We start from the raw sequence: 21,902 nt of genomic DNA, 5'->3' as shown, positions 1-21,902 counted from the left end.
ATCTCCTACATTCAGATAGTTGGCTCTTGCTTTGAAGTGTCATTGATTTTTTTAAATACATGTTTCAAAGGAAGACTTGATTATTTGGAAGTAGAAATAAAGGAATAATTCAAAGATGAATCCAAAACGATGAGCCTAAGTGACTATGTCAATATGAATATTTTGCCTATAAATAAGGTCCTTTAGTAGTGTATAATATTATTGCAAATCAAATACATTGAGTTTCACATTAAAAAAAAAACTAGATTTTTTCTATCATTAATGTAGGAAACTCTGTGGAGAAACTCTACTAGTTTACAGTCTTAGTTATTTTCTGTGACTTCTATATAGCATTTGGCATAATCTCCCACTTGAAACTTCCTCCTTTTGTTAGAAAGAGGAAGTTTCTTGCATCTATCTGGAATCTTGGGGAATTCACTAACCACTCTTCTATCTTTTGTCTTGATAACCCTTATGTTCAACACATCCCAAACTGGATTGATTTTCCTTGAAACAGATGGCCCTCTTTTCCAAACTTTCTTTTTTTTTTTTTTTAAAAGGCCTCATTGGGCCCTAACAGGTTTAGTGTTTTTTGACTAGGATCATGCACCCAGTATTTCAGAGGCAGGACTTAAACCCAGGTCTTCCTGAATCTGAGGCAATGATTTTATCCATTAAGAGAGTTTATTTCTCATTAACATAAATATATAGTCTTTTAAGTAATTCTGTTTTCCCTTTTTGTATACATAGATACTCGTGTTAATCATTGTATTCTTTGGGATATTTTAGTTTGCCTTATTTCTTCAGGGTAATCTATGCTAGTCAACACTTTACTTAAAATCATTTAGTCCAGCTGCTTGAGCAAACAGAACACTCTACGGCTTGCATGCTTTTTGTTTATCAGCAATTTTCTAGTTATGCACAGAAGAAATTGCGTATTGCTGAATGAACCATTGCTAGTATAACACTCCCATAATTTGAATCCAGCACTCTTAGTACCATCAATGATGTGACATGAAAAAAAAAACAATAGAAACAATATAGGTAATTATGTAAATGAAAGGATGTTGCAAGTAATTTAAAAGAATTGTGATTACTCTTCCTATTACTAAAGACAGTCAGATGAGCTAGATAATGTAATGGCAGACTTCATTCAGAAAGAGAGAGAGTTGCAGGATCAGCAACATGACAGGCCTGTTGTCCTCTGACCTGCATAGACCACATCTGGAGTATTCTGAGGACTGTCCAGAGGAAGGCAACCAGCATGGTGAAGGCCTCCTAGTCAAGCTATGTGAGGATTGATTGAAGGATCTTGTGACGATTACCTTGAAGAGGAGGTGGCTTAAAGTAGAAATGCTAGTTATCTTTGACCGGCTCTCACTTGAAAGTGGATTTAGACCTGTTCTCCTTGGCCCTAGAAGGCAAGAAAACAAGTAAGAGGTGAGAGTTGCAGAGAGGCAGGTTTCAGTTTATCCTTAAGGAGAAATATTCCTAATGACTGAAGCCATCCAGAAGTGGAATCGGCTGCCTCCGGAGATAGTGGATTCTCCCATAGTGGAGGCGTCTATAAATAATGTCTGGTTGACTTGTTGAGCGTGATGTAGATGGGATTCTTGTGTAGTTATAGGTTGGGATAGATGCACTCTGAGGTCTCCTCAAGTAATTCATAATAATAATAACTGAAATTTACACGCACTGTAAACATTGCAGCATGCTTTACATACATTTTCTTATCTGATCCTCATGACAACCCTATGAGAAAAGTACTATGTGTCTATGTGTATTATTCCCATTTTATGGGGCTCAGAGGAATTCAGATATACTTAGGTTACAAAGCTAGTCAGAGTCAAAGGTGATGTTTGAACTCAAGTATTTCCTAAAGGAAGGAAGGAAGCATTGGGTGCCTACTATATGCCAGCTAGGCATTATGGGCAGATAGGTGGCACAGTGGATAGAGTGCAGGGCCTGGAGTCAGGAACATCTGAGTTCAAATATGGCCTCAGACACTTACTAGCTGCGTGGCCCTGGACAAGTCACTTAACCCTGTTTGCCTCAGTTTCCTCACCTATAAAATGAGTTGGTGAAGGAAATGGCAAATCACTCCAGTTGTTGCCAAGAAAACCCAAATGAGGTCACAAAGAGCCAGACAGGACTGAAATGACTAAACAACACCACATGCTAGATAATTTGCATTTAATTTACATCATATTACATTAATTTACATTTACATTAAATTTACATTTAATTCTCAAAACAACCCTGGGAGGTATTATTACCCTCTTTTTATAATTGAGGAAACTGAGGCAGGCAGTGCTTATGTAACTTGCTTGGGGTCACACAGCTAGTAAATACCTGAGGGCAGATTTGAACTCAGATATTCTTAATTCCATGCGTAGCACTATATTTACTGTGCCTTCTAGCTCTCTAGAGGGAATTAGTGGCCGACTTGTCTTTTACCAAAAATATCTGGAAAAGTAATAGTCTCTTTGCTAGTTCCATTTTATAGTTTTATATAGGTTTGGGGGAGAATGAAGGTTAAAAATAATTTGGATATTTCCAGTAGATTTGAATTAGAAATGTGAATGGGGAATTCTAATTCTCAAAATAACACTAGTGATAAGGCCACACCTTACACTGCAGTACTTTACTATTTATTTACAAAAGGTTTTCATTTATTTTACAATGTTTGATCCCCATAACAATCCTGTAACTGAATTGTTAGCTTTATTTTTCAAATGAGGAAGCAGATTCAGAGACCTAAGGAGAAGGATAGGAAATCAATAAGTAAAAGGTTGTTGTTCAGTTGTTTCAGTTGTGTCTGACCCCTCATGACCCCATTTGAGGTTTTCTTGGTTTGCTATTTCCTTCTCCAGCTCATTGACAGATGAGAACACTGAGGCAAACAGGCTTAAGTGCCCAGAATCATAGTGTCTGAGACTGTATTTGAACTCGGGTCTTCCTGACTATAAGCCATGCTCTCTATGTATTACAGCACTGGAATCTAGCCATCTAGCCTTCTAGCACTTGAACCCACGTCTTTCTATTTACGTCTGGTAATTTATCAAAATAAGTTTCCTGTCCCTGTGGTTCCTGATCCACTAGCTGAGCAAAAGCTGCCATTGATGTAGTAGCAGCTCTAAGATGATTTTTGGATCTGGATATTGTTGCTTCTTCTATTAGAAGAATTCAACCTTCTATGTCAGAATTAACTTTTCAATATTCCCAGCAGCACAGGGTCTTCTGAGCGCCTCATTGCTTCGTAATTGCTGATTTGCTCTTACTTTGGGCACTTCAGATCTCTGATTTCATCTGTATGGATAATCCCTCTCCCTAGAGGCAGTTAAGTGGCTCAATGGATGGAGCTCTGGCCATGGAGTCAGGAAGACCTGAGTTCAAAACTGACCTCAAACACTTACGAGCCGTGTGACCCCGGAAAAGGCACTTGGCCTCTCTCTGCCTCAGTATCTTCAACTGTAAAATGGGAATAATAATACTAGCATCTACCTCGCAGAGTTGTTGTGAGGATCAGATGAGATAATATTAGCACAATGGCTGACAGATATTCGGCACTTAATAAATGCTTATTCCTTTCTCCATTCCCCCCCTCCATATTTTAGATTATGTTCTTCCCCTTGAAATACATTGAGATACCTTTGAGCTAAAATATACCCATAACACCTAAACCACCCTTTACTACTACCCCTGCATCCCTTATGACCCCTCCAGCTGCTTGGGAGATTCTGAGACTTGTGTCATGAGGCTTGACTACGTAATGCTAGTTTTGCTTAGTGGTCTTACCCCTTACCTCCTTAATTGTGGATTTTTAGTCATTTTAGACACTCTAGTAGATAGGATCACAAGTTATTACGGTCAAAAAAAACCCATCTCTTGGTGGTCAAGTCCCTGATGAGGAAATACTCCAAACTTAGGTTACTCAGGAAGTATTAACCCATCCTTGAAGGCTTCCCACTATGGAAGAGCCAGCCAGAAATTATACTCTTCTGCTAGAGCCTTCAAAAACCCAGTTTCATCCTTACACTCTGATGAAGCATTGAAATAAGACTTCAGTGAAGGTAGTGGGTGTTGATAGACAGAATAAAGCAATTTTATTCTGCATCTTGAAGAAAACCCTTTCAAGTTAAAAATGCCTAGTATGTAATGAGCCTTTAACCTAAGCATGTGTGTAAAGAGTGCCATGCCTTGGAACTATTTTCCTTCCTGTGTCAGGACAACTTGACCAAAGGCTGCTATCTCTGATTCCTCTCTCTCAAAGGGTCTCTGTAGAAAAAAAAGAACATATGCAGCACTAATCCTTCCTATTCTTTTTAATCTTATATGGACAATATAGAAGTATCATAGAGCCAGAAGGGATCTTGAGAGAGAGATCGTTTCAGGCCCCTGCAGGAAGGCAGGGAATAACAAAACCATTTAGAACAGGGCAGGCCCTATCCATAGGAAAATGCTCCTTAAAGGGTTTGTCCAACCAGAATAGGGGCAGGGCTGGCTGGTATCTTCATAAAATTTTCACGTTTTTCTTCGGATCCTTCTTATCTCTTTTTGGGTCTCAGTTCCATTTTATCTCCTAGAATCCCAATGTCCCTTGAGGCCCAGGTCTCTAATGGTAAATTCAGCACTTTTTGTACTGGGTCTTGTGGCTTCTACATCCTAGGTTGTAGACATCTTCTACTAGAAAAGCATTATGACCTTGCCACCTGGTTCTCCCTGGGTTACAGAGCCATAGAATTTTAGAGGGCCATCAAAGTAGACTCATGTGCTGCCCATGTCTTTGCTCGCTTCTTTCCAGTTGACCCCAGAAGTGCTTGACTTGGTATGGTTTGATTATATAAAAATAGAAAGGGCTTCCTTAGGGTCCCCTCTCATCACACCTCTCTCCATTGGAAGCCTTCAAACAAAGGTTGGATTGTCACTTGTTCAGTAGAAGGGACTCTTGTTTCAGTATGTTTTAGACTAGAACTGAGGTCCCTTCAAACTCAGATTCTGTATGTGGCGAATTATCATGCAAATAATTAAATCAATGTAAAGTGAACTGCTATATGTTTTATTTGGTTATAATGCTGAACTTTGTTCACATATGTGTACTCTTTATAGCTTGATTGGCATACTCATCCTTTCACAACTTCAAATGAAATTAGAAGATACAATGGTTACACCTAGACTTTTCTTGTTGTTACGACTAGTATTACTAGTGTGATGCAAGGTGGTTGGTGGAGAGGCAGTTCTGTTGCCTTTAAATAGGATCTCTCTGTTCTCCACAATGACCTCTGAAATATAAACAGGTAGGTAAATGGCAAATTATTACAAGCTCAGGTACAATTGATACAAAGGATCTTTCAACAAACATTGATTGTTGAGATCCTTTCTCATCTCAGCCTTTCAGAATCCTCTCATTTCATAGTTTAGCATACTTATATTGAGTAGTTTCTCAGCCCTTTCAGCTAGACTTTCTTTATCTTAAATATTTCTACAACACTTTTTCTAAATCCTATTTTGCACTCATCACAACCTATCTCATATTAGTTTTAGCTGTGTATGTGCTGCATCACTGCTCGTGCTTGGCCTCAAATAGGATAATCTCCTTGAGTGCAGGGATTGTGTCATTTCCTTAATTTTTATATTCTCAGAAGCTAGCATGTTACTTTGCATTATAAATGTTTGTTGAATGTGGTGAATGACTGACTGAATGAGTGCCTACTCTATGAGAAATGTTTGCAGGGGGATGTATAAAGCTAAATAACCCATATTACTCTTTTCTTACAAGTCACAGAAATTATGAGTTACCTAACCTCATTTCAATTTTAACTAATAATTTGATCCATGTCAGGAAAAATCTTTAACTAGACACCTTGAGTAGCAATTACATTGCTATATTCAGTATTGTATTGAGTTTTAGCATCATTTGAAGGGCACAGTTCACATTCTGATTTCCCTTTCCTGAAGCCCCTGACTTCAACTTCCATAGCAGCTTCTCATTCTTCAGAAATCCAACAGGGATTAGGCTTCCACATACCATACCATGTTTTCCTCCCATTGAAGCCTGGTCATAATTGTTTTGTGTTTCTACTTAAGAGCTCTTTGGATTGCAACTGCCTTCTTTATAAGATCCCCATGGGAAAAAAGATATTTTTCCAAATTAATGTTCCCGAGTATAAGCATATGCATGATGAGAATTTTAGATCTGGGATTCGCTTTCCATTTCCTGCTCTCCCTTATCCTCATTGGCCATAATCCTAAATTCTATCACAAAATATAATTTGTAGTGTTTCACTCCTGAGACACAGAGGCTGAAATATTACAACAGAAATGTTGCTTGCCAGCATTAGGGTAACGGGGCAGCATCTCGGGGAAAGAATATTTAAAATGCGTTATCTCTCACCATTTATGTTAGCACAAGGACCGAGCAGAAACAGAATTCAGAGTAAGTCTCCTCTGGGCTAACTCATACATTTTCCATCTTGCCATCTCTCTTTGAAACAAGGCATGCTTTAAATTATAAGGGTTAGAAACCTGTGAGATTTTTACATGCAAGGAATAAAGGGTAGGGAGAAATAAATGCCAATAAGGGCAGGGGGAAGCATCAGAAGTAATCTTAAAAAAACCCCAAGATTTTAAAATAATTTTCTCCCTTCCCATATTTTGTCTGCTAATTAAACTATTTTCTAATTATCTCCTACCCTCTTCAGCCACCATGGCTTGGTATACACCATCACATCCATCTACTGACATACTTTGTTTCCTCAGAGGTCAGCTCAAGTATGTAACCTCCATGAAACCTAACCCCTTCTTCATCTCAGGAAAGGAAAGACCCTTCCCTGCCTCCCCAGATCCCTCATGCTACTCTGTTGACCTCCTATATGCTTAGTTATTTCTAATTTGTTTTGTAATTTTTTAATATGATTTATTGCCATCTCTTCTCCCCTTGACTCAGCTATATTACAAGCTCCTGAAGGGAAAGGATTGTTTTAGTTTTTCACTTTAGATACCCAGAATCTAGAATAATACCTTGCACTATGCTCAGGCAATGTTTCTTGAAGTTAACTGGTAGAATAAAAGTGAATATTTAAGATTAGCTAAAAACTCTGTTTTATCTTTGCCAAAGCCTCCCAATGAAACAGAAATTGTCTCAAAGCATTCTTAGAAAATACATCAGCAACAGAATTTGGACATGAAATTAGATTTATGTTCTCATTCTTCTTTTGAAATCTCATAGACGTAGAGTCTCCTCCTATCTTCCACACACATGGAAAATTCTCTCCTTACTCTGAAATGAGGGAAGGTGCTGAAGTCAAGTCCTATTTTTTCCTCTTCAAAATGTATTCTTAAACTCTACTTTTTAGACAAAGCATCATAAGAAAATTTAATAAGGAAAAGAATACTTTTGTAACTGATGCACCATCACCTCTCTCTCCCGTAAGACTTTGAGCTCACGGGAATTGGGCTTAATCTTGGGGGCTTTAATACAAAATGGATAGTTTCTTTTTTGGTGTGTTGGGGTCACCTAGAACACTCCAGGAAGTCACTAAATAGACTCATGGTATCTGTTTCCTCATCTGGGAACAAAGATTTCCTACCTCCAGGATAGGAACTGAAGGTACTAAATCATATTGGGTATGACACAGCCTTTGTTTCACCCCAGAGAAAATTCAAAAAACACCAAGTCTCAAAGGAACCTGTGAACAAATACAGAAAAATATAGAGCACTCATGTGGCTCTGGAAAGGAGCCAGACTTGGGGTTGATATAACTTGTATATAAAATTTGTAATTTGATATAATTTATCAAATTTATAATTTGATATAATTACATTCTGGTGAAATCCCTCTCTTACAAAGGGTCATCCATTCCTGACTTCTAGTGACATACCCCTCAGAAGATAAATATACTAAGTGGCTATTCTCCCTTCTGTCAGACCTGCTAACTCATTGGTGCTTGTCTCTTCAAGTAGGATGTTGGACAATGTGGATTGTCTTTTTCCTTATACTATAGAGTACAGGACTTGACTCAGGAAGACCTGAGTTCAAATTCAGTCTCCTTCAAATCTCCTTCTTCACTCTCTCTTCAAATCTACTTTTACTAAAAGTATGACCTTGGGCAGGTCACTTAACCTCTGTCTACCTCAGTTTCTTCATTTGCAAAATGGGGATAATAATAGCATTTACCTCCTAGAGCTGTCGTGGAGATGAAATGAGATAATATTTGTAAAGCAATTTGTAAACCCTAAAGTGCTTTATACGTGGTTGTGAAGAGTCAGTTAAGTGACACAGTGAATAGAGACCTGGGCCTAAAGTCAGGAGTTCAAATCCAGCCTCAGATACTTTGTAGTTGTGTGACCTTAGGCAAGTCTGAAAAAAAAAAACAAAACCTCTGTCTGCCTCAGTTTTAACAACTATAAAATGGGGATAATAATAGCACCTATCTCACAGGGTTGTTATGAGGATCAAATGAAATAATACTGTGAAGCACTTAGCTTAATGCCTGACATGTCTTAGGTGCTTAATAAATGCTTGTTCCCTTGCCTTTTGCAAGGAGCAATGATGCATCAGGGAATTTTCATCTCTCTAGAAGATCTAGTTTCTAAACCCTTGGAATTCAGGAACTGTCAGATCCATGAAACTCCTCTCAATGCTGGGCCTCCTCACTTGGTCTAAGTACACACACATATATGCTTCTGCTGGAAACCAGGAAACCGCTGAGTGCCCCAGGTGTTACCATCTGTTCATAAGGGAGAACTGCCCTTCAGGTTTGTTCTCTGAGGCTACGTAAAAACGTATTTCCCACTGTCATGTTCTTCTTCCATAAGTCACAACCCACTTCCAACCCACTGCACTGTGAAAGAATAGGAAAGATGGCTACTTGCTCACTTTTACGTACCACAGAGAGCGATGGCTGTTACTGTGAGAGTCATCCATTAGAAGGCAGACCCAGTGTAATCTCCTCAGGTTGGAGAACTCTTCAAATTGATCAGGAACTCCCTTGATTATCCCCTTTGACACTTTTAACTGAAGTGAATAAAGGGAGGAAAGTGGTTCCTAGGGAAAGTCATTCCTGAACTGGTCCTTTAAGGAAGGATTTCACCAGGGAGGGAATATGGAAGGAGCACGTAGAAGAGGGGGAGATGGGGATGGTGGGAGGTGGTGGGGTGGGGAGTGGGTGGTGGTGGTGGGATGGATAGCTACAGCAAAACTTCATTGATTTGAATGGCTTTTGTGAAAGGCCAATTCAGTTGGAATAAGTGGAAATTTTTCAGTTGTACCTGTTAAAAAAACCCCTACAATTTTGCTACTTCTGAGAGTATCCAAAAATTTGGAGCCCACTGATTCTCAGTCTTGAATTTGCAGTATTCCAAGATATCTGCAATAATCACAGTGGGTAGAAAAGGAGGGAAGGAAACCAGCATTTAGTAAGTATGTACTATGTGCTGAGCACTGTACTAAGCAATGAGGATACATATATAAGCAAAAAGTACAGTCTCTACCCTCAAGGAGTTTACATCAGGTCAATGAAGGCTTTCCTGGGCCTTTTCACAAAATGGAAGCTCCGCGAGGGAGTTTTCAGTGAGAGAAGAGGAGCAAGCCTTGCCAAGGGTTCTGAAGTCCAGCAAGTTACGGACAAGACTGGAAGGAGAAAGTATCATAACACTCAAATGGGTGTTATAACATTTAAAAAATTTGAAAATATATTTTTAGCCCCACCTACATTTCTAGCCTTCCTTCCATATCAGATGCTCTATCCACCATCAGGGAGTGGCAACTCCTTTCTAACTGACAGTCTTGGAGAGCTTCTTGGAGCACTGAAGTTAAGTAACTTAACCATGGTCACACAACTAGTACGTGTCAGAGGCAAGACTCAAATCCAAGTCTTCCTGACTTTAAAGCTGACCCTGTATTTTCTATGCCAGACTTGCTCTCTCATTTTAATTTTAATTAAATATTCACATGTGTATGCACACACACATATGTGTGTGTTATTAATTAGGAAAAAGGTGCCAACATAAAGTCATCTTTCCTTAAATTGTTGTTAAAATTATACTTTGGATATTGCCTGTGGTCTTACCACATCCTGCCTTGTATAATATTGAATTGCATAGTGATGTATTGCCAATAGTAGAGTGTGAACTTCTTGAGGTCCAGGACTGGGTGTTGATTTCTGCTTTTATGTATGTAGTCAAACATGCTATCTTGCACATGGAAAGTACGTAAGAAATATTTGCTGAATTGGAAAAATATAAATGCAAAAACAAAACTACAATCGCTGATGAATGAACCAATCAACACAGTGGAAATTAGTGTGAGTCAGCCTAGCCAGGGAGAAAAAAGTAGCCAATCTATAAACACGTGAACTCATGGTTTAAGAAAGCAGCATTGGACAAGGTGATCTTTCAGGTCCCTCCCAGCAATTTGATTTTACACTTCTATGAATAGAAAAGAATCATTTGTTATTGGAGTAGGGCTTGTTACTTAGATGCTTCCAAATTGCTTAAAATGTGTATCTTAAGTATTTAAATTTTTTCTCTCTCAGAGATTATTTGTCTTTAATTGATTTAGCAAGCCTCTTTTTAATTTTTTTTTTCCAAAAGGTCAACTTTGATTCATCTCTTGTTATAATTCCAGATTACTAGAGTCTGGATTAATGAGGTTTTATCATACTTTAGCCTACTTAAGTCTATGTATACTATCAATTTTTTTTTATTGAGAAGCATTTATAGAGATCCCCAAATTTTCTTTTATCTGGAAACATAAATTTATAAGAAGTATTGACTTTGCTTAAAATGGCCTATTTTGAGCATTGTATTCTTGGTGGTGTTAATCTGTGTGAGAATCTAAAAGGTGGTTTATGAAAACTAAGTAAGCTTAGAAAGAATGATATTCTCCAATGAGTACCCTATTCTGAGATTTGTGATATTAGGTATGACTTAGACTATATATATATATAAATATTTTTTCTAAATAAAGATGCATTGACATATGAGAGCATAATCAAAATTAGGAATGTGATATAGTGATCTTACTTGAAAAGATCTACCTGGGACAGGTAAAATCAAAGCTCTCAAATCTCCATTGGAAGGCCAAGGCAACTCCTCAGTGAATAGACAGCAATACCAGGCACAGTAGCACATCTTTGACATGTCAGGTAAATGTTCCTATGCAGTGAATGAAATCTCTTGGGAGGGTCATAAATCCTATGCAACAAATTATACACTAACAGGTTCTTAGGGGAATTCAAATAAATCCTCACAACCGCTTAGCGGGTAATCTCCAGATCAGATTCCCATTTTTCTTAAGAGCAAAATAATATATAGCTTCTTATACTCTCTGCCAGTGAAATGCTATATATCAAAGATATGAATTTAGTTGAAATATTGATCTTGAGCCAAAGTGAAACTAAGGGAAAGTTTAATACATTCCATGATAAAGGAAGGGAAGTGCACATAAAATGAATGTGCTGCATGAATTGAAAAAAGCTGGGTGGGAAAGAACTGAGAAATCTAGAACCCTAAAGTCTTCTCCTTGATGTATTGGGACTGAGAGAACAATGGAGTCAAGTTGAGACCTTCATGAAACCCCTCAACTGTAATGAAGATGTGCCCTTGCTATTAAAGGATGCAAAGTCAACTGTGAAGGAGACACTTCTCTTAATGCTCTGTGAATCATTGCAAATGAGAAATTCATTACACTGTTAGTGCAACAATTCAGTAGAATCGGAACTCCAGTCACTGTCAGTTGACAGATATTGCTGCTCTAGGTGAAACAATTTCGTGGAGTGTTGAAGGACATTCTTAGAACATATCTACACAAAGTGAAAAGATGAGCTAATCTAATATATTCATATGATAATCTGATAATATAATACCATCATCTAATATATTTTAAACCTCCATGAATAATTCAGGGGAAAGTGTTCTTTCCTTCAATACTAGAGCTTTGGGGCATAGAAGGGTGCTTTACTGTGAATAGTGCATGTTTGTTTTGACTACCTTGTGGAGCTGTCTTAGCCATTCTAATGAAGATTTGAGATCTTTGAATTTACATGTACCAGAAATACAAAAATCTTTCAAAATGTGATCAATATGTCATGTTCCTTGCCATGCATTGTGCCTTCATATACCAATGCATCTTTATTATAAATATAGCCTAAGTCATAGTTAGTATCACAACTTAAGTGGTTCAAAGGCTAACATCAGGGATAACTGATAATGAAGATGATACTCAACTGATAATAAAGATTTTACAAGTAGCTTCACTGTGTCAATTATGGCCTATTCAGATATCTATATGTAGACAACAACTTCAGAAGAGATAATTTTGACCAAATAAACTTATATATTATATATGATGGTTACACCAACCTTGTACCCATCAGTGCTTGGACAAGTCCCCCATTTTATTGCTCTTTTCCTTCCCTTCTTCTCTTCTTCCCTCCTTCCCTCCCTCCCTCCCTTCATTCTTCTTTTCCTCTCTTTTTCCCCATTTCTTTGAAAAAATATGTATTTTAAAGAATTTTGCATTTAACAAATTAAAAAAAGCTTTTCTATATACACAGTAGAACAGGGAAAAGGTGATTGTATATGTATCTTCAAATCTTTCTCATGCAGTCTGCCTTTTTCTTAGAATTATATAATAAATACACCATTTTTTTTCAAAGCCATCTTGTTTGCTTGTGATTCCTTTTCAACTTTCTTCTGCTCTCTTTGGTGTACTTTTTTTTCCTCTTTGACAACATTAGTGCCTCTCCCCTACTAACCCCCCAGCTTAAAAAAAAAGAGGAGCATAACTCTTGTGACAATTACATATATCTACACAAAAGCAATACACACATTAACCATGTTTGAAAATGTCTATTGTGTATTTCAGTGTATCGCCTCTTTTTTAGGGGGTAGGTATCTTGTTTCATCATAAGTACTGTTGAAATGTGATTGGTTATTGCATTGATCAGAGTACCTAAGTTTTACAAAGTCATTTTTCTTTACAATGTTGTTGCTGTTGAATTGTTCTTACTTCACTCTGCATCAGTTCATGGAAATATTCCCATGTTTATCTTCAATGGGCCCTTTTATCATTTCTTATGGTGCAATAATATTCCCTTACATCCATCTACACAATTTATGGTCATCCTCCTGGAACCTTCATTCTTGCTCTTTCTTCCCTATACCTTCATTTGTCCCTACAAAAGAACAGGTGGACTCATTCATACTAATGTCTTAAGGATTGCTAAGATTTCAGGTTAGTCTCTATCTCTTCCAGAGGTATTTCTGTGTTGTGAGAGATCAATGATATCTTCACATTGAACAACCATGGGGGTTTGCCTTATGCTTCACTTGTGACACTACATTCTTTCTCATAGTACAGTTATTTCATAGACCAGTCATAAGATTTTAGGGCTGGAGAGTCTAACCTCTTTTTTTTTTGAGAGAATCTAACCTCTTAATTGTCCATTTGGGAAAATTAAACTTAATTCAGAGTGATTGAAAGTCAGAGAGTATGTGTGTGTATACTATGTGTACATGTGTGTGTTTGTGTATGTATACACACATACACATAAATATATATTCCACACAAACATATTTGTTCTTTTGGTGTTTATAAGCAGATAGATGTTGATCATTTTTGGTGGATACAAATTTGATTGTTAATAGGTGGTGTACAAATTTGTAGATGATGAAGCTGAGAGGGATAGTTAATACAATGAGTAAAATAATTAACCAAAATGGAGACAATAGCTTGTAACAATGGGCTGAAATAAATAAGATGAAGCTTAATGGTAAGAAATGATATGCCCTGTCCCCCCAACTTCAACTATACATGTATGGAACAGAGGAGACATGGTTAGAAAACAGTTAAAATGAAAACAAATCAAGAACTGGATGGTTTCTTGGAGAACAAATTCAGTATGAATTATGTGTAGGGGTATACTAATGCCAAGTTGAACAAGCTCATGAGGTCTGGTTGTTAAATTTTCAGTGTAAGCATTTATACCTTGGAAATTGCTACCATTAAGGGCTTTATTATTTTATTTGTTGATTGTTTACACTTGAAAGTGATGAAGAATATGTTAATAATTAAGATTAAACATGAACATGTATTCCACATACACTCCCTCCACCACACTCCCAGAGCTGGTTCTTAAACATTTTTCAGTATACCTCTGATAGCATGGCATTCAACAAGCTAGTAATTTTGTATATAAAGGGAGGTATGTCTCATGTACTATCTACTTCTTCATGACACATTTTAAGAGGTACATTGATAAAATTCTGTAGTTATCTTGTGAGGACAGTTTGTAGGTATTAGTAGTATTTAGCCTGGAGAAGGTGTTATTACCATCTTCAAGTATCTCACAAAAGGGATTAAATGAGTTTTGTCCTGAGGGAACAACTAAGGTCAATGATTGAACATTGCAGGGTAAAATATTTTGACTCCTTGTAAAGGAAAACTTCTTAACCACTATAGCTGCCCCTGAATGACATGTGTTGCCTCTGGGTGTCCTGAGGTCTTCATCAATGGAGGTCTTCAAGTGGTGTTGGATAAACATGCCAGGGATGGTAGAGATGTAATTTATGTTCTGCGTAGTTTTGGAGTAGATGACCTCTGAGGGCCCTTCTAACAGCAATTCTAAGATTTCATGACTATTGGAGCTCTTATTTTTATTTCTATCATTCACAGCATACTCAGTAACATTGAAATTGAATGTATATTAGCTTGCACAGCTGAATGGGACTTATCAGACACCAGCAGCCAAATTCTTGGGTGAACCAAAGTAGCTTTTCTTAGCAGGTTATTACGTATTTATTTGGCGGATTTATAAAAATGTGGCCATCACACAGAGCCTCTAGGTACATGAATAATGTAAAAGTACAAAGCATTAAGAAACAGAAACAAATACAAGCCAGACTTGTAGTTCCATTTCTCTCAACAGACAGAAACTACTTTTTGATCAATACACTGAAGTACAAAGAGGAATTGCTAAAAATTTGTAAAAAAATTGCAAACGTGAATTTAATAGGACATAATTTAATAGGACATAAAAGATTTAATTATCAAACAAATGTATTGTTGCCTTTTCACTAAGTATAATAATATAGGTTAGTGTTTAGGAAATGCAGTCTACTATTTGAAAAGGTGACAAAATAATTTTCTTAAGGTAGATGGGATGTATTGTGGGATTTTTATCTCTCAATGATCCCATGGAAAGAGTATCCATACCTCTAACTTCTAGCCATTTCTGTATTTCAACAGAAGGCAGATATCCAAGAGACAGAAGACAAAAGTCAACCATTTTTTGTGACCTCTTAGAAGATCTTGTGGGGCATCTAGGTGGCACAATAGATAGAGCACTGAGCCTGGATTAGTGAAGAACTGAGTTCAAATCTGTCCTCAAGTGTTTACTAGCTGCGTGACCCTGGGCAAGTCACTTAACCCCTATTTGCCTCAGTTCCTCACCTGCAAAAATGAGTCGGAGAAGGAAATGGCAAACCATTTCAGTTTCTTTGCTAAGAAAACTCCAAATGGGGTCATGAAGAGTCAGACAGGACTGAAAAAATGACTAAACAACAACAACAGAGAAGATCTTGTAAATGAAAGTGAAGAGATTGTCATCTAATGACTCAAATGAGGAAATATATCGAAATTTCAGATTAGCATGCCAGATTCTATACTTAGGTGCAGCAACACTGTGAGCATTCAGATATAAGGGCACACTGTTGATTGAGCGTAGCTGGAAGCCACTCAGAAAGGAGGATGTAACATTTCCCTTGTTGTTGTCGTTGTTGTTGCTGTTTAGTTGTTCAGTCACATTCAACTCTTTTTGACCCCATCGACCATCGCACACATGGCATACATTTCCCTTAGGATGCTCTTAACAGTCAGCAGAGAGAAAATTTTGTGCAAACTGGACACATATCTGAAATACATTCCTCTGTTTTTAATAATTCAGTTGTTTTGTTTCCATGTACTTACTTTACTACCTTAAAGAGTCATGTTTTTGTTGGTATAAATATTCCTGTAGAAGTCGAGAGGCAATGGATATGGTATCAGATGATATGGGCTCGAATCCCAGCACTGCCATTTAATAGCTGTATGACCTTCACCTTTCTGAGGTTTAGTGTTCTCATCCGAAAATGGTCAGGTTTGACTAAATGGCCCCTTCAATTCCTTCCACCTCTAAATTTCAATCTTGGATCACATGACTTAAAAGACAGTGCTCCAGAGGTGATGAGTCAAAAAAGAATCATCTCCCTGTGAATGACCAGGTGATGTATCCCTTGAACTTAGCCAGGGTATTTTTCAGATGATAGGTCTGCAGTTTGTCACATCGCCCATGCTTGATGTTTTTCCGGCTTGTTAAGATATAACAGATGTTATGCTCCATTGGAAATGAGTGGAGACTGTTCTAAATTCAACTCAACAAGCATATGTCAAATGCTTTTTAAATGCAAGATACTATTCTAAGCACTAGAGGTATGAAGCTAAAAGGACATAGGTACTCCATTAATGGAGGTTACATTCTTCTGGGGAGATAATAATATGAAAATGATGAAGGTGATGATGATGATGATGAGCTTTTAAGGTTTGCAAAGAGCTTTACAAATAATATCTCAGATAAGTTAATATTAAGTAATTTAATGAGGGGGCAGAATAGGGATAAAGAAAGCCTTCTTTTCCTAAGTAGCACATAGGTTGATCCTTGAAGGAAGTTGGGGGTTCTAAAGGGAGAAGGTAAGGCAAGAATACATTCTAGGCCTGGAGCACAGTCCATGCAAAGCCACAGAAGCAGGAGATACAATACTGAGTTCAGGGTCAAATCAATAGGTGATTTTGGCTGGGACTTAAACTGTACAAATAGGGAAAATATGAAATGGCTGGGAAGGCAGGTGGAAGGACTAGAGGACTACATGTCAGGCAGGCCAGTGAGTTTCTATCTTATCCTAGTTGCAAAAATTAGTCCCTAAAAGTTATTGAGAGAAGGGGACAGGATCAGATTTATATCTTGAATATTAATTTCACATCTGTGTGGAGGCTGGATTCAAAAGGAGAGAGAGTAGTAGCAGAGAGACCAATTAGAAAAGTGAGAGGTGATGAAGGTATGCCCTAGGGGGATAAAAAGAGGATGAATGGTAGAGATAATGTTGAAGCGTGATCAACTATACTTGTCAAGTGAGTGGATATGGGGGAGGATTTTAAGGGGAGTGAAGATTTGAGAGTAATTTCAAAGTTATGAACTTGGTTGACAGGATGGATGGTCATACCCTTGACAGAAATAAGGAAATTAGGAGGAGGTTAAATGAAAGAAGATAATGATTTTAATTTTGGACATGCCAAAGGAACTTGAACTTGAGATGCCAAAGGAACATTCAAGTGAAGGTGTTCAGCAGGCTGATGATGATGATATGAAAGTGAATTTGAGAAAGATTAGGGCTAGATATATTGATTTTGGAGTTATATATATATATATATCTCAGTCATAATTTAATTCATATTATAATTTAATCTTAATAATTCAAGACCAATAAGGGAGATAGTATATAGAGAGAAGAGAATAAGACCCAGGGCAGAGCCTTGGGGTACATCAACGCTAAGTGGGAGGGAGATAATTAATCAGCAAAAGAAAATTGAGAAGCAATAGACATGTAGGAGGAAAAACAGAAGAAAGCTATCCTATGAGATGGCAAAGAGATGGGGAATTCAGGAAGATCCAGGAAGGGATAATGTACAATAGCATGAGAAGCTGAAGAGAGGTGAGGTTGTATTAGGTTTGAGAAGAGACCACTTGATTTCGCTGTTATGAAGTAACTTGTAATCTTGAGGAAAGTAGTGAATGTCAAAGGGTTGAAAAATGACTGGAACGTGACAACGTGCATAGATTTTTTTTTAGGAGTTTGGTTGTGAAAAGAATAAAAGAGATGAGATGATAGCTTGAAAAGGGGTAGAAGGGTCAAGGTGGGGAGCAGTTTAGGAATATTTGTAGGCAACAGAGTAGATAAGGAGAAATTGAGATTATCAACTGAAAAGGGATGATTGAAGGGGCAGATTCCTGGGAGAGGTGAGAGGTGATGGGATATAAGACACAAGTAAAAGGTTTGTTTCTAGTGCAGAGAAGGAATACTGTCAAGACGAGAGGAAGAGGGGAAAATGTATAATTATGTGGAAGGTTTCTGATGTATGGAATAAGGAACAAGGGAAAGCACTTAGGGTGGGTAGTCTCTAATGTTTAATAAAGTAGGAGACAAGGTTATCTGCTGATAGGAGGAGAAAGAAATAGGGAGCTGGATGAAAAAAAATGGAATGATTGAAAAACCTTTCTCAAGGAATAGGATAGTCAGTCTGGGAAAGAATAAAAGGATTGTAATTTTTTTCAGCAATGAGGACCCAACTGAGATTAAATAGCATAAATCTGTATTTGACTTGACAGAGTTTTGTGACTTTCTCCAGCAGTATTCTATGGTATGCAAGTAGAGGCAGAGAAGGCAGATGGTGATGGTGATCAGGGTTAGGGTTTGGTGAAGTATTAGTAAAGATCAGACATGGGTCAAGAATAGTGCATAGTTGAACTGGTCAACCATAGGGTGAAGACTGAGGGAAGAATGTGAGGTTAAAGCAGAGGTGATGGGCTAGGGAAAGATTAAGGGGTGGATGGACTGAAAACTGTGATGAAGATAAGGAATAGACAGGAAGAGTCAGGCAGGTGGGAAGAGATGAGGTTGGGATGTTCTGATGAGAAGAATTTTAGAGTTCAGTATCACAAAAGTAGCTGGCTTATGAGTAATAGTGAGACCCACTGTACAATCATCCCTATGGATGACTGAAGTGGAATAAATATGTTGGCTAGGGAACATGAGGAGACAGTAAATGAAAGGAAAATACATTGTAGGTCATGGGAGTTGGGTATGAACTGGGAGGCCCACACTTTTGAGGTTACATCAATTTGCATAATGAAATTTCTGGGTATGAGGCCAGTGTTGGGGTTGGTGAGGAAGGCTGCAAACCAAATACTGAACTTCTTGAGAAGAGAGTGAGAAAGATCTGAAAGCTGATGATCTATGGGAAGTATTAGGAATTGGTAACAAATCTAGTGAACCTCAAAGGATAAAAGATTGTTGAGTGATGTTGGCAATGGGATGGTTTGAAAATGGCAGTGAGAGGAAAGCAAGAATAGGCATAGTTCTCCTTTCTGGATTTTCAGGTATTAGGACAAGAAAAACAAAGTCTGTATCCTTTCCCAAAGTCTAAGCTGGGTAGGGGTAGCAGGATATGTCCTAAATGGAAAAGAGTTGGTAGTATAGAGGATAAACAAACAAACTAGAAGAAACCATCAGTCAAATCCTGGACTTTGCAGTAGAAAAAAATAGAATTGTGAGCCATCAAGAAAAGGGAAAAGAGTGGGGATGCCCTCTCCCAGACCTGGTATCACAAGTTTTAAACACCAACAAGTTTCACAGGCTATGATTATGGTTATTAGCCAGAAGATTTTTACTCACTGTGGAAAGAACTGCAAGTCCCTCATTGATTTTCTTTTAGTTCTCCTGCTGGGTGTTTATTATACAGAAAACCTACTGTATATTGGGGTTGGACTGGTCTAGCATCCCAATGAAAATGAAACCACCACCAGAGTGAAAAGATTGACATTAGATATCCTTCACAACAGCAGGTCTTTCTGAGAAAATAAAAAAAAACAAAAACAAAAAAAAAACAGAAGCATGCTTTAAAAAACTAGGAAAAAAATGAATCCTTGGATATTTCTTCCATTGATGGCAAATGTAAGTTGGATAGTTGTGAATGTTGACTCACAAGTGATCAAGACTTAAAAGAAATGTTTTAAAAAAAACATTAAATCTGTTTGATAAAGTTAGTAGGAGTCAATAAATGAAATGAATTAATCCCCCTTACTAGGAATGCCTTCCCTCCTGTCCCATTAAGGCATCCTTCCTCCAAAGTGCAGCTCAGGCTCCATTCTCCTCCATGAAACCTTTTCAGATCACCCCAGCCATAATGACGTCTTTGTCTTCTGACTATCCATAGGACTTATTGTCTCTATCACTCACTTGGAACTTAGAACCAATCCCCCCCCCAAAAAAACCCCAAAACTCCTGAAAGCAAACCTTGTATTTATTTTATATTTATTGTTTTCTCCCCTGTTAGAATGTCAACTAATTGAGAGAAGGGATTGTTTTATTTTCACCTAGCATAATGCCTAGTGGGGGAAAAGGATAAGCATTTCTATAGTGCCTATTATGTACTAGGCCTTATGCTACGTGCTTCAAAAATATTATCTCATTTGATACTTACAACAATACGGGGAGGTAGGTGCTATTATCAACCCCACTCACAGGTGAGGAAATTGAGGCAAACAAAGGGGAAACGATTTGCCCAAGGTCACACTAGTAAGTGTCTGAAGCTGAATTTGAACTCAGGTCTCCCCGAGTCCTATCCTCTATACCACCAGTTGCCTCTGGTAAATAGTAGAAGTTATTAAATACTTATTGATTGATAAGTATATTGTATTATTATTTTTTGTATGTATATCTTATGTATTCATTTTTTTCCTAGTTTTTTAAAGCATGCTTCTGGGTTTTTTTGTTTGTTTTTGTTTTTGTTTTTGTTTTTGTTTTTGTTTTTGTTTTTATTTTCTCAGAAAGACCTCCTGTTGTGAAGGATATCTAATGTCAATCTTTTCACTCTGGTGGTGGTTTCATTTTCATTGGGATGCTAGACCAGTCCAATCCCCATATATATGGTAGGTTTCTGTATAATAAACACCCAGCAGGAGAGCTAAAAGAAAATCAATGAGGGACTTGCAGTTCTTTCCACAGTGAGCATATCTTTCTCACTACATTAGATGGGAGTTGGCTCAGTGAATAGAGCACTAAGCCTTGAATCAAAAAGAGCTGAGTTCAAATTCAGCCTTTGACAATTAATAGCTGTGTGATCCTGGGCAAGTTAGTTAATGTTGGCCTGCCTTAGTTTCCTCAACTGTAAAATGGGGATCATAATAACAGCTACCTCATAGGGAGCAACTAAGATTTTATTGGTAAAGTGCTTTGCATAGTGGCTGACACATATTTGGCATTTGTTAATGCTTCTTTCCTTTCCTTCTCCCTTATATTATATTCATCTGGGGGTCAGGGACCACCATATCTTATATCTCTGTGTATTCATGGCACCTAACACAGTGCCGTATTCATACCAGTCACTCAACAATTATTTGTTGCTACTGCTAATAATAATGAAATTTGAAAAAAAATACAGATACCAAGGAAAAATCAAAATTAACCTTGGATTAGCCTTGCTTTATAGCAATGAGATATGATTTTAAAAGCATCACTGGGTTAAAATTCATTATGAAATCATAACCAGATTAGAGCAACCTTGGCTTTGCTCCAAGGTGAGAAATTAATGTTGTCCAGTAGTACTTTCCAAGGACAGATATTTTCTCTTGGCTAGTTCCATCCCTGGTAGCAGAATTGGCAGCCTTGTCGTTTCCTGGAGTATGTTTTCTCCCAAGCTTAGTCCGACTCACAGTGGCAGACTTGTCTCGGGGCATTCTCCGTTTTCCTTCAGGACCACAGAAACTTCTGGGTTCACTTTCTTTTCCTGGAGTCTTGTTCCCTGTTCACCTTTCCCTATCAACTGTGGCAGTACGACATGTGTACAGTGTTTTAGGGACAGGCATCTTCTCCCCAGGGCATACTTCAAATGAATCCTGCCATCATCTCTTGTCTCATTTGCCAAAATTCCTAGCTCTAGCTTTGATTCATTACATCCTTTATATCAGTTGCTGAATTAGTCCTACGGCAGTAATCTACAGGCAAGGGGGGGGGGGGAAAGATCTGGTTTAGTGGCCCTTCTGAAATGTAAACAGAAGGAAATATTGATTTGAAACTGCACAAAGGCAGAAACAGATAAAGAGCCTGTA

This window comes from Vombatus ursinus, unplaced genomic scaffold, assembly GCF_900497805.2.
Source record: "Vombatus ursinus unplaced genomic scaffold, bare-nosed wombat genome assembly UNPS02014861.1, whole genome shotgun sequence".
In the NCBI taxonomy this organism is placed as follows: domain Eukaryota; kingdom Metazoa; phylum Chordata; class Mammalia; order Diprotodontia; family Vombatidae; genus Vombatus; species Vombatus ursinus.
Note: the sequence above shows the minus strand (reverse complement) of the source record.